The sequence below is a fragment of the Vespa velutina genome, chromosome 15, assembly GCF_912470025.1.
Source record: "Vespa velutina chromosome 15, iVesVel2.1, whole genome shotgun sequence".
Classification (NCBI taxonomy): domain Eukaryota; kingdom Metazoa; phylum Arthropoda; class Insecta; order Hymenoptera; family Vespidae; genus Vespa; species Vespa velutina.
In genome coordinates, this window is record NC_062202.1 from 4,336,245 (window position 1) to 4,350,953 (window position 14,709).

Below are 14,709 nucleotides of genomic sequence, written 5' to 3' on the forward strand. Positions count from 1 at the left end.
GAGCATTACGATTTTGTATAAATTTACCTTCACGCGTGCTTTATCGAACACTTCCTCTTAAATTACGGTAATTCACGTATAATTTGCGAGAGAATAAATTTCGATTGGCGTGGATCATTTAGCGCGCGAGTAGCACCAAAGAAGAAGAAAAAAATAAAAAGAATCTTCGAAGAGGAGGTCCTAACCCTTATCCTTCTTTTTTCTCCTTTCATCAATTTTGTCGCCTTTCGGAAGAACCTCGATTCTCTGTTCTCTTTTGGGTCAGACGCTTGTCCATATACGACATATGCATATATATCGATATATGTACATATATAGATATCTACATACATACGTATATATATATATATATATATATATATATATATATATGCAAATGAGACCGATTTCACGAAGGTGACTCTTAAAATCCCGTGAATCGTGATATTATTTGACAGTAAAGTACGAGATACGCTTGATCTATGGGGTGCCTGACGAGACGTTCGCCGCTTTTTCTCAATCGTTACTTTCGGTCCTAAATGAAAAAGAAAAGATACGGATAAATGTTTCGTTAACGGAAAGGAAGCTTTATTTATTGGCTTTTTACCTTGTCAGAAAATTAAACGGTCCGACCGTAAAGTTCGTCGCTTCGTTCGTTCACGGTTTTCTCTCTCTCTCTTTTTCTCTTTTGCACGCACGCTTCTGGGATAAGAACGTTACGCGATCCTCTTCCTTTATCGCTTTCCGCCAAACGTTTTATATTTCATACATTTTATACAACGTTACACGCTCGTTATTGCGTCATCGATTGTATCTTTAAAATTCTTTCAAAGTTCGACCATTCTCTTATCGTTCGAGATAAAAGGTCCGCGTGAAAGGGAAGAAAAGAAAAAGAAATCCCTAATTTTTCTACAACCACAAACGTTATTTAACGTTCAATAAAATTATACAGCTTAAATAAGTGCCTAATTTATTTTATTATAATATAATTATTATTATTATAATTGAATCGTTCGAGTAATAATTTAAAGTATTCCGCTCGCGAGAGATATATTTTTTTATTTATTTTTTTTTTTCTACGAATAATCGACAAAATCGATATTTCTACGAGATTGTATTTTGTACGACGAGAGTCAGTCCACCGCCGCCAGTGGACACGTCAACGCTTTAAGATCGTATTTATACAAATTATATAACGATAAAAAAACAAAAGAAAAAAGAAAAACACAAGAAAGCAAAAAAGAAACATCCTTGATGATCCTAAGAATTCCTGTGTGCGACCTCCGAGAACCGTCGTTCGTAAAACAGAAAGGAAAGAGAGAAAAAAGATAAAAAAGAACACACGAGACAGAGCGAGAGAGAGAGAGAGAGAGAGAGAGAGAGAGAAAACAAATAAAACAAATCGAAAGAGAAGAGATGGAACAACACGCGTGTTTAATAAAGTGCATTAACCAGCGCATATTAAAAAGATTTAAGCGAGTGAGAGAGAAAAAGAGAAAGAGAGAGAGAGAGAGAGCGCGCAGCAACAGAGGCGTACTGATATAAATAGTCAGAATAATAGCGAGTTATATCGTTCTTATCCCCACCCTTATACGCACACGCGTCACGTGGCCACCTTCTACGGGGACGTGGAAACGGATGGGGTGACGTGTAAGGGCTATCCCTACCAAGGTTGAGTCCCTTCCACGGCATCAACCCACCATGGGTGGGCCCCACCATGTGTGTATGTATGCTCGCTTCGGCGATCTCCACGGCGTAAAATATCATCGCGAAGGTTACCCCGATAAATTTCGCGATATTGCCCCGGTGGTATAGCTCTCCTCGCTCGAAATAAGAATGCAAATGATCCTGAGAGTTTAAAGCCTATTAGAGATTATTCTCGATCGTGACGTTTGAATGAAGAGATCGAGATATATCCCGACGGATTACTTATTTCTTTTAAATCTTTACTTAATCACGTAATCAATGATCTTCATAATTATAATTAAAATTATAATAATAATCATAATAATAATCTTAATAATAATGATAATATGAGATGGGGAAGTATATAAAATTAACCAAGGAAATCCAAAGAATGTGCAAATGGTATAAAACGAATACAAACTATTCTGATAACATCAGTAATAGTTTTCAAAAATACTAAATCTACTTCCACTTATGCACGAAGAAATGCAGAAAGCAGTTGTAACATTAAGAACATGTACCATAATGCGAGCTTTCTTAAATATAGAAGAGAAAGATTAGACTTGGAATAAAAGTCCGTTCAATTATATTAGAATCCGAATGAAATGAGAGGAAAAAGATAATAATAATAATAATAAACAGAAATTGTTATGTTGAAAATATGAAGAATAGTTCGATCTTTTCTCAAATAAAGCCAATAGAAATGATCTTAAAATTTAGTTTAATACATTTTAAAGAAAACAGATCCGTAAACCATGGATGAAACCAAAAAAATATAATAATAATAATAGTAATAATAATATTTAATTATTTCGGATTTCACAGAATTTGTTTCGTAAATCTGGACTTTCACTCCGGTACATATTTACAAAGATATGAATTGATTGATTGGTAAGAATAGTACATATGTGAATAGAACTATTACAATCTATGAGACTTATGTTAGTTGTTTTATACTTTTCTGATTATTCCTTAGATTTCGATTAGCACGATCTCTTACATAATCAATCAATTAGGCATCATCTAATTATTTGCGTTTATTTCAGGCTTCCCAACAATAAGTATTCTATTTAGATATTTCACCTAAATTATTTTAATTAGTTCATTAAATTAATTAAAGAAAAGAAAAATGGTGAAAATTACACGAAAGAAAGCGGCGAATGCACAGAAAAAAAAAAGAAGCAGAACAAAACAAAAAGAAAAAGTCAAATATGCGGAGGAGCTAAGGAATTCGTCTGATTAGAGAGATACGGCCGATGAAATTGTTTGCGATAACATCAGTCACGTGGGATGATGTGCGGCAGAACAGCAGACATTTCTTAAGAGCCCTAGGTGGTATATTAAGCATCATAAGTTCTCAAGAATGTCAGGTAAGTCGTTCGACGATAATTATTTATAATTTTAAGGATAAACATTAAGTCTACGTTGTTCTAAAGTGAATTAGTAACAGAAAGAAAGAGAGAGAGAGAGAGAGAGAGAGGTTAAGAATGAACCATCATAATGATTTACAGATTGTGTTCAAAGTTTTTCACTAAACTTTTCATTTCTTTCTCTCTCTCTCTCTCTCTCTCTCTCTCTCTCTCTCAATTTGATTTGTGTTTAGTCAAGACGATGCTAGTCGAAATAGAAAGATTCACCCACATCGGTCATTCGAGCGATCTACTCGACGACATTCGACAGCAGGGGGTCGCAATGTTTCCCGTCAGTATGTCAGTCATTTCGATCGTAACACCGAGTACATCCTCGACAGAGAATAGGGGGAGAGAAAGAAAAATAAAAAGTTCAAAAGAAGATTTAAGTGGGAAGACCGCATTGGAATTCGACTAAACGATTTGCGTCATCCCTTTTTCACAAGAGATCAGAAGAAGAATAATGTAACGCGTGTTTCTTGTCGATTGTATATAGATCGATCGATTTTCCTGATCTTATGATATTCTAAAATTTAAGTAAATTTATTAACAAATTAATGAACGATATAATGTATTTATACATAGGTATATATGTAACGAAACAACACAAATGTATGTATATCGAATAATAAGGTAAAAGTGAGCACACTGACTGTTTAATTTTTTCTTCGTCATCGCAATCAATTGGAATTATTTTCCAAATTTTTTTTCTTTAAATGTCATCTGATAAGTTAATTCTTTTAAATTAACAATAAAAAGAGAACAAATCGTTTGATTAAATATTTAAACAAATTATTCTGTTGTGTGTATTCTTCTGTATTTTCAATTTTATTCTCTTACTGATTATATATATATATATATATAATGTATATAGAGAGAGACAGAATGTCCTAATTCTCATGGGATAAATCCATGAGAATGTAATAACGATATAAAGAATAATTGACGAATTAGATATTATATTCCACGAAGTCCTTTAAGACTCGAAGATATTTCTCGCGTCACGAGTAGATCTCGCGAGCGCACATTTCTTGAGAGGAGACTTGCGTAGGTGTGCTCATGCTCTCTCTTTCTCCCTCTCGCGCGCGCGCGCGCGCGCGCGGGTAGGTAAGAAGAGAATGTGTTCTCGTGTCTGCCAGATGTCTAAATGTTGACAAGCCTCGGCGAGCAGCTAATAGCCGTTTAATAAGATTACGTCTCTTCGTGGACTGACTTGACGTAGCCGGAATACGGTTTGGTCGGACTCCTTTCTTCTGTTCTCTTCTTACGATCTGCTTTTACGAGGTCTATGTGTTCTCTTCGAAAAAAAAAAAAAAAAAAAAGAAAAAAAAAGAAAAAAAAAGAAAAAACAACAACAACAACAATAAAAACATAAAGAAAAAAGGAAACATACGTAGGCAACAATGCCGCGCGTGTCATTTCTTATTCTAGAGCAAGAATTTATCATAGACGATAAAGGTAAGTAGATTATCTGCTTACCTAGATAATAATTGTCTACCTATTTAAGGATAATTTTTTATTCGTTAAAGATTCATAAAGAAAAGATTTATCCAATTCAATGTTACCACAATATCAATTGCATAATTTTAATTAATTAATTAAATATAATAATTAACCAAATGGTATAACATTTTCTTCCAAAGTAATTAACCTTTCCACGCTGTCTGAAATATCTATTGTTCTTCACGAAATAAGAATGAAAATCAAGTGAATGGAAAAAAGGGGTAACTTGGAAAGGGTACGGTAAGAAGGAGAATAAAGTCGAGAGAGAGAGAGAGAGAGAGAGAGAGAGAGAGAGAGAAAGAGAGTCAAAGGAATCGAGAGAGTTGGTCGCGCTATCTGGGCCAGAATCTCGATCGAATTGCCTTTGCAGTTTCGCACGCTTCACGGAGAGAAGAAAGGACAAGAAAGAGAGAAAGAGAAAGAGAGAGAAATAGAAAGAAAAAGAAAGAGAAGGTGAAGAAGGAGAAGGTACGATGAAGGCGAAGCATAGCAAGAAGAAACGAACGTACCAACGAGAAAGATAGATAGAGAGAGGTAGGTAGAGAGAGAGAGAGAGAGAGAGAGAGAGAGAGAGAAATAGCACGGGTCTCTCGTGTAGTCGAACGAGCGCGGCCGACACCTTCTTGCTCTTGTTTGCCACCGACTGCGTGTAATTTCTTAGCAAAGGCGTTAATGAGGGGCTTGGCTCGGGACGGTAGATCACCATGGAGCTAGAAAGAGAAGGAGAGAGAGAGAGAGAGAGAGAGAGAGAGAGAGAGAGAGAGATTGCCGCCGGCTCTGAAATCGCAGCAACGGCAGCCGTTCTCGCAGTCGACTTCTTTCTTTCTCCTCTCTCTTTCCCTTTATTCCTCTCTTCACTCTTCTCTGTTCCTTCTCCTCCTCCTCCTCCTCCTTTACCTCCTTCTCTTTCCTCCTTCGTCCTCTTCGTTCTTCTTCTTGAGTCTTCGCGATCCTACTAGCCATGGAGGTGGTGTTCACGAGCTGTGCGCCTCGAGGTAGTGCTACCGTGTACCTGAATTCCGATCTACGCTCAGATACCAAACTCAAACTCGCCAAGGAAGTATCCAGATGCTGTTGTATCCAGGATACTGCTTCTTCTCGACCCAAAGACTTCGGACCAAACGAGTAAGAAATAAAGAAAGAAGATATTGAGAGGAAAAGAGAAAAAGAGATAAGGAGAGAGAGAGAGAGAGAGAGAGAGAGAGAGGAAGAGAGAGAAAAAAAGAATCGAAGAAGATTCTCACTCTCCTTCTCCATGGTTATCTCTTCCTTCATCCCCCGAACAATATCGAGCTTCTTCCTCCCTACGAAAATTCTTCGATTTTGCTATATCTTCCGTCTACATGCGTGTATAATATACTCCCTAGAAATACGAAGAGAGATTCTCTCTCTTTCTTTCTCTTTCATTCTGTCTCAAAAATATCTCTTGAACTTACTCGGGAGGAATAATATAACTCCTCGCGAATGGTGGTTCATCGAAGAAAAAGAGGGAGAGAGATGAGAATTCGTATGGTAGTCGTGTCTTGTATACATACATACATACATACATACATACATACGATACATACTTGACTACCTCCGCCGCTGGTGTCCCCTTTTAATCCAAGAGTTAGGAGACGGCAGAATTAAGTGCTCGACATGCTCGAAAGATACGACTCGCTAAGCAATGAGAAAAAGTACGGCTGGGTGGAGGGGAGGTGTTCGAGTGAATCCGAGAAAGAAAGATATCACCTGTACTTCTTGAGGATCAAACACGAAGACGACAATGGAAAGGAATTAAGTAAGGGTTGGGAAGTTAAATGAGGGAGAAAGTATTAAGAGAGTATGTTCCCTGCCCATATTATCGATGTGATCTTCTCTTATTTTTTTCTCCTCTCTTTCTTCTTCGTTTTTTCTTTTTGTTTAATTTTTTCTTCTTCTTCTTCTTCGACAAACGAAGTGGTAGCTACAACCCATCCTTCTCTCGCATACACGTGTATCCGCATGCGTGTATACGGATATATGCGTTTCTTCTTACGCAGCAACTACCCCATCCCTTCGTCATTCCTTCTTTACTCCTCGCCACTGCACCGCACCGCGCCCCGTCTACCTTCTTACTAAACTACTACAAAGTGTGTGCACTAGCGATCGCACGGATTTATTAATAACCCGCTTTTCATTGGCATTCGGTCTCGGACGAAGAAAATTACGATTACTGCGTCACGAGGGGCCTAACCTTTAACCCTCGTAAGGGTCCGCTATCGTTCGTGTAGGTGGTGCAACCAGTTTTTCGTCCCCATGCCTTTCCGAACATTCATTTTCGTACGTCGCGATATCCACGTCCTCCTCTTTCTCTCTCTCTCTCTCTCTCTCTCTCTTCTTCTTCTTCTTTTTACCTTCCACTCTGTAGGTTGTGCTCCCTTACCATCGTGTATTCCTCCTTCGTGAAACGAGTTCTTGTATTAGAGATATAAGTTTTCTTCCTTTTTCAAAACTCTTCAACGTTATATATATATACATATATATACATATCATATATATATATATATATATATATATATTTATATTTATATTTATGTATATGTGCGCTATTTGTACGCTTGTATGTCTATATGTATATATATATACATACATATATATATACGCGTAAATAATTGATTAAGTTAATTGAGTTAGGTTATCAAAATTTGTCGGGTATAGAAGGAGAAAGAGGAGGAGGAGGAGGATGTACATAAGTTAATTATAATATTTTCTCAAAGAGATTAGAAGCGCGCACTCTCTTCTTTCCCATTCACGAGTGATGATTTAGAAACCACGATATAATATTCGCCGACGTGCCGCATCTTCTCTAATGCCAACTCGCGGGACTCGACGTCGGGGAAGAAAGTGAAATTCGATCGTAAACCACGCCGGGAGAAAACGATGCGTTGTCGTCTTCTTCGTCGTTGTCGTCGTTGTCGTTCGTTATCACAGCACGGCTCTCTACGATAAATAATTTTACATTTAGAACTTAAACTTTAATTTCGTCTTGGATATAAAACGATTGTCGACGTAGAGTACACCGAGTAATGTCTTTCCTTACGCAATATGAAACTAAAATATGCAAAACTAAAAACGAGTGAGTGAGTGAGGGAGAGAGAGAGAGAAAGAGAGAAAGGGAGGATAAACAGATAGAGAGAGAGAGAGAGAGAGAGAAAATATAATAAAAAAGGAAAGGAAGAGGGGTTAGTAGACCGTATTGTAGCATTATACCTAACATTGTATATAGCATAGTCACATAGTTGCAACAGCCGAAGCGATGCGGCTGCGAGCTTCTACGCGCATCGTTGCTTGCAATCAACATACCAAAGGGATCGAGAAAAATGAGGGAAAAAGGAGCCTAATAGGATTTATTTCATCCTAATAGGATGATATTCGGTTATTCGTGGAATTTATAAGAGTGGGATGTGGAGAGGAGGAGGAGGAGGAGGGCGAAAGAGAAAAAAAAAGAATAATTAAAAAATAAGAAAGAAAAGAGAAAAATTGAAAAACAGAAAGAAAAAGGAAAAATTAAAAAAGAGAAAGAAAGAGAAAAGTTTCTTGCCGTTGGACGATTCTTTTTTTGTTTTTATTTTCTTTTTTCTTTTTTCTTTTTTTTTTGATTCTTTTTTTCTTCGTTCGATCTTCTTCGTCCACCCGATCGAGATATATCGAAATCTGTCCTATAGATGATTGATCGATGTTTTTCATGTTGAGAGAAATGAGATTATTGTTAGGATGTTAAGAGCGACAGAAAAAAAAAAAGAAAAAGAATCAACAAGTCGAATTCTCTCTCTTAGTTATGAATTATCACGCCACCCACGCTCCTTTCTTCGCCACGGATAGTTTGTCGACGGACGTTTACGCGATATCTTACAAAGTAACAGACACGCACGAATCCCTCTCTCTCTCTCTCTCTCTCTCTCTTTGTCTATCTGTCTGTCTCTTTTTCTTTCTCATAGTAATTTCGCACGTTTAAACGAATTTTCCGTGAGCGAGGAAAAATGACGAAGAAACGTAATCGAACGATTCGATTTATCTCCTCCTCCTTTTTCTCCTCTCCTTCCTTACCTCCTCCTCCTTCTTCTCTATCATTACGATCATCATCATCATCATCATCATCGTCATCATCTTCTTCTTCTTTTTATTATTATTTTTATGACCGAGTTAATCCTCGTTTAATATTACGTTCGTTAACATCGTCCTCTTGGTACACAACATTTTACGCACGTATACGTAATTCCTGGTTGACTTATGTAATGAAAAAGAAAAAAAAAAGGAAAAAGGAAAAAAAAAAAGAAGGAAAAGAAAAAAGCAAAAAGGGAAAACGCGTTGGGACTTTCGACGTCTAGTTGAAAAACGTAATCCAAAAGAGAGTTTCCCCCCTTTGAAAGGAAAAGAAAAAATAAATAAACAAATAAAAAATAAATAATTATCAATTTAATCGTATTTCCATTAACTTCGTTCTTAATCAAATAAAGGTATTATTTCTATCGATAATTACCTAGAACGACCTCGTGCTATTCATTAATAACGCGTCTGAACTCTCTTTCTCTATTTCTCTCTCTCTTTCTTTCTTTCTCTTTCTCTCTCTCTCTCTCTCTCTCTCATGATAACTCTTCAATAGATTAAAAGCGAAGTATTGCACGTTGCTATGGACGACCGTCGTAACCAACGAAGCGTAACGAACACAGACCTAGGAAGAAGGAAGGAGTTTTCAACTTCGTGCCACACGAAGAGATCGTAATTTTTGGTATTTGGGTTAGAAACATTTTGAGAAACATATCACACGGGCTCATCTTTCATATTTCTCTTTCTCTCACTCTCACTATATTTTTAATTCATCATTTCCATTACAAAAAATATTTTTTTTCTATTTCTTTCTTTTCTCTTTTTATCTTTTTTCCTTTTCTTTCTTTCTTTCTTTTTTTTTTTTGATCAAATTAAATTATCACCATTCCTATTCGGTGAAACGATAAACAATAAATATCCGATCCGTATATTTTCTTTCTCTCTCTCTCTCTCTCTCTCTCTCTCTCTCTCTCTCTCTCTCTTTCTCTATTCGCATCTAAGCCAATTCGAACGGGACAAAACTTTAACAGCAAGAGCGCGCGAGAAGCACGCTGGTCATAAAGCACATGGCATAAATCAGAAGGCTCCTCTCCCTTCTACGTACAATCCTCCACCTCTTTCAACCTCCTCGCCCTCTTCCACCAGCATCGGGTCCACTACTACTACCACCACTACCATTACTACTACTACCACCATCACCACCACTACCACCATCACAATCATCATCATACCATCGCCATCACCAGCACCACCAACAACATCACCATCATCATCGTCAGGCCAGACCTTTCTATATCTATACTCTCTCTCTCTCTCTTTCTCTCTCTCACTCTCTATCGCTATATTATGTACACGCGCTCGCGAGAGAGCTCGAACGCGATCCGACACGACTCATTTCCCCATCGCCGTCTTTAACTTTAACCTCGAGCAGCTCGATGGTAATTACACCGCGCTACAATCCGCTCGGCTTTTAAATTATTTCGTTCCGGAGCTCGCACGATTCTCCCGCACGAATCTGCGAACTTTACTCGATTTTTTTTTTTTTTTTTTTTTTTTTTTTTTTTTTTTTTTTTTGAATAAAAGGAAAGGAAAGAAACGGTAGAAAGAAATGAAAGTAAATGAATGATAATTGTATCAAAACAAATCGTATAATAATGTTTAATGTTTCATTATATTATTCCAAAACGAATATACAAATTGACATTGTTATTTATAATTGTATTATTTTCTTATTCTTATTGCTTTCATAATATCATATATTGTAATTCTAATGTATTTATATTTATATTATATTATTCCATTAGATAATTTTTGTCATTTTTAAATATTAAATTTATTATACGATCGGTTATCGATTATTTTCGAAAAATTTGGAAAATTTCACCTAAGTAATGATACTAGAAGCAAAGAGATATTTCATTAGAATTATTTAACAGAGAAAATGTGCGTACCAGCGTAGGTACACGTACCATGCCACGTTTCTCGTCTTCTAGTGACTCGAACGCGTGACTGCCGGCGAATGAACCATGTTACGCGCAACTAAAGCGCATCGTTCCGTGAAAACGTTGTCTCCGTTTCTTTCACGTATACGATCGTACACATAAACATACACGCATACACACATACGTGCAAACTAAATTCAGATAAAATTATGATTGAAATCGTATTACTTAAAATTTCATTCTTAACCCCCTTATACAAATCATTATGTTCAGTATTTAAAAAACAGAAAAAGAAACATTATGTTAAATTTACAGATAGTATTATCTACTTATACTAATATAATATAACATAATATTAATGTAATTGTATTATGTTAATCGTAAGAATATACTTAAAAAATATTAAAAACTATCAGTATCAAGTAAAAATGAATTTTATAAGACGATGAAAAGAAATCAAACTTATAAAAGACAAATATACAGATGTAAATGATTTTCATTTTAGTATCAATGTTTCATTTACAATAATTTAAAGGAGAAAAAAGAAATGTAATTATCAAAACGTTATTAACGAACAATAGATATAACAAAAGTTGGCATATATATCTGTATATATACATATAGATATATACGTACGTATATGTATATTTAAAACGGAAGCGGAAGAATCTTCTGCAAGGATCTCGAGATTCGATAGGGAAAGGCACATGAGTGTCTTAACGACTAACTCGTAAGTGCCAAGATACATGTAACGTCTGTCGCGGGTGGGAACGATTTCTCCCCACCCCTTCAAAGTCCCAATAGAAGAGTTTCACGCGCTAGCGAAGACGAAGCGAAATCGCGCGTATCACCTGACCCGATGACCCATGTCTCGCGACAATGTTGTACCGAGTCTCGACTCGGCTTTCACCGATATTTAGAGAGCACGGGGATCTATCTTAACATGGCACGATTCCAATATCGCGATTCGAGAGCACCATCTTCTCTCCGTTAACAGTTAAAATATCTCACGTAGAACGCGGAAGATCGAAAGCTTTGCCCCTTATCTTACAATTTATCTCTTATTCGAAAATAACGATGATGGTGAACTAACGCGTACTAACCAACGAAATACAAGAATTTCTTTAAAATATTAACGATCGCTCTTCGAGAAGAGATTTTAAATGTTTCTTATTCCCTTGCGCTATTTATTATAGATTTATAAATATTACGAGAAATATAATAACACGTAAAGATATATGTATGTGTACATACACACACACACACACACACATACATATATATATATATACATATATATATATATATATACGAGAAACAAAACAAAAGCAAGAAAAGAAAAGAAAAAAAAGAAGGTCAAAAGAAATCAACAAGAACTAATGGACCGAAACAACTTAACGGTATGTTTTACCATCTAAGGCAAACAGGATCATTCTAAGCGAGTTTAGGTTGACCATCCGCGCGATATAATAAGCTCAGTCGTACAGGATGGAAAGGGTGAGGTAAGTAAAGAGGAGGTTCAGGCGGGTGACCCACGCTAGACTTTCACCCGCACTCGGTGCGACCTCACGCATACGAACGGCTCTTCTCTCTCGTGGACGAAGATCTCACGAACGACAACGAAGAAAGGAGGGAGCGAGAGAAGATCCAAAGTGTATATGTGTGCGTATATATATATATATATATATATATATATATATATTTATACACACACACATATAGGTGTGTTTGTGTGGACAACAGCGTTATAGTCTGTAGGTAGGGAGAGAACGCATGAAAGTAAGAGAAAGACAGAGAGAAAGAAAGAAAGAGAGGGAGTGAAAGAAAGAGAGAGAAAGAGAGAGGGAGGGAGAGAGAGATAGAGGAGACTAAACCGGCACCTGTACCCCCATAACATATAGCCATGCCCCTCTCTACGGGGTCCAAGCGTATGTCTTCTCGTATATACGTATCTACGGGTGTCGGACCATACGTTAGCCGTTTGATGGCACGATGGAGGCGCAGGGCCGTCGCGCGACACGAGTCTCCTCTCCTCTCGATTTTCTTCTTAACTTCGCCACGTTCTCGCGACTGGGAGCCATTCGTCAAGGATCCTAGATATCGTCGGGGAATAATATATGTTCCTAACGGTCGAATAGACGGTAAGACGGCAAAAGGAACGTACTACGCGTTCACAGTGATTTGTGTACATTTTCCACTTTTTCCTCTTTCTTCTTTTTTTTTTCCTTTTTTTTTTTTTTTCTTTTTCCCTTCCTCCTCTTATTTCTCTTTTCTCGATACGTCTCCCACGTTCCTTGCCTTTTGTTTTTCTTTTTTTCTTTTTGTTTCCGTTTTCTTTTCTTGCCTTTTTTTTTATTTTTTGTCTTTATTTATTTATTTTTTTATTTTTTTACTATCATTTCTCATCCTTCCCCTTGATATATATATATATGTATATATACATATATATAATAATGAAAGATATGAGAGGACAATAGGATTATAAATACGGCCCTGAAGATCACACATGCGAAGGCACATAGGAGTTTACCATCGTCTATATATAGAGTGTAGGCGGCGCTCCTAGCAGGTGCTCATTAGATTACAGGGACGATGTTCGAGATGTTAGCCACCTTTTACTCACTGCTCGAGAGGCCTCCACGCAAGATTGGGATCTCCAAGCTGTTCTGTTCTTTTAAGAAAGAAAAGGAAAGAGAGAGAGAGAGAGAGAGAGAGAAACTCAGACTCCACACGACCTCCGCGCTTCTCCTCACCTTCTTTCCTCGCCTAATCCACCTCCCACCATAGACCTCATCGCCATCAATAGCCCCCTCTCTCTCTCTCTCTCTCTCTCTCTCTTTCTCTCTTTTTTTCTCTGCTGTTGCTTGATGTTAAAGATTTTTTACGAAAGCTCTTGAAATCCATACGACTCGCGAGTGCGCACCCACGTATCACCGTGGTAACTCTCTCGTCGAGCATCCTGAACCCTCGACAGTTTCACTGCCGGCTAACTTCTACCGTTCTTCGTTCTTTCCCCTCTTTAAGTGAATTTACTATTAGAATGAGAGGATTCGGCCTTCCTAACAAGGTCTCTCTCTCTCTCTCTCTCTCTCTCTATTTAGTAGATAAGCTTGTATCTAACTCCTACGTTATATCGTAATTCCGTAGGATCATTCAGTCAATGCAATTAATTAAAATGTATTAGATTACTTAGTTTATTGGTATATCCAATTTTATGATTGAAAATAATTTAACGATTAAACGTTTCTTTGATAAATCGTTAAATCGTAAAAAAATGCAAATCGATTGGTAGTTGTGATTCTCTCTCTCTCTCTCTCTCTCATTTTATATGGAGGATATATGTATCTGGCACGTGTGCGCAGGCGCGCAAGCGCACAGGCAGGCAGCAGACGCGCGCGCGCACGCTCGTGCGACCCGTCTCAGACCGAACGAGGTGAATTTGTCGCTCCGTATCTCGTCTTGGAATTTATGAAAGCCGACTTCGCCATAATTTACGCGGCCGAGCTTGAGCGCAGTAAATAATGGCCGGACAAAGCGCCGGAGTTGGAAGAAGAGAAGAAGAAGAGGAAGGAGGTAGAGAGTGGTGGAACAGGAGGAGAAAAGAAGATCCAATGGAATTCAGAGTTGGCTCCACCGAGAAATCGGTAACGCTTTTGATACTTAACCCTTACGATATTTTATTACGTTCCTTTTAATAACTCCTTCCAAAAAAGCTTACAAACATTGTATTTGTAAAAATAGATACTTGAGTTATTATAATAATGTCGAGATAAAGCTGAGAAAATAATCCTAGATTTTTGTATTAAGAAAAAAACTTTTTTTGAACATAACAAAAAGAAAAATGATTTCTTTCACTCGCATAAAACGATTTCTACGGAGATCGTATAAATCGAAAATTGTTGAAGATCCTTCGTGAAATCAATTTTATCACATCTCACGCATCGAATCCCAGTCATTTCGTTTCGACATACATACATTCATTCCATCGCAATTGAACATTATCTTCTTCTACAAAACTTTTTTCTGATTCTTAGATAGCAAAATCTGCAAAATTTTTCATCCGAGAATGAAACCTCCTACGAGGTAAACGTTTACGTTTGAATTCGTTTGAATTTTTAACA

At 37.2% G+C, this 14,709-nt stretch overlaps 1 long non-coding RNA gene across 1 annotated transcript in view; it reads right to left on the reverse strand.

Annotated features, from left to right (window-relative positions):
- Positions 1-4,183: 4,183 nt before the first annotated feature.
- Positions 4,184-14,709, reverse strand: part of LOC124954305 — a 52,246-nt gene continuing 41,720 nt past the window's right edge. The window contains exon 3 of the long non-coding RNA XR_007102513.1: positions 4,184-7,538. This is a non-coding gene — a long non-coding RNA (uncharacterized LOC124954305). The remainder of the gene's footprint in view (positions 7,539-14,709) is intronic.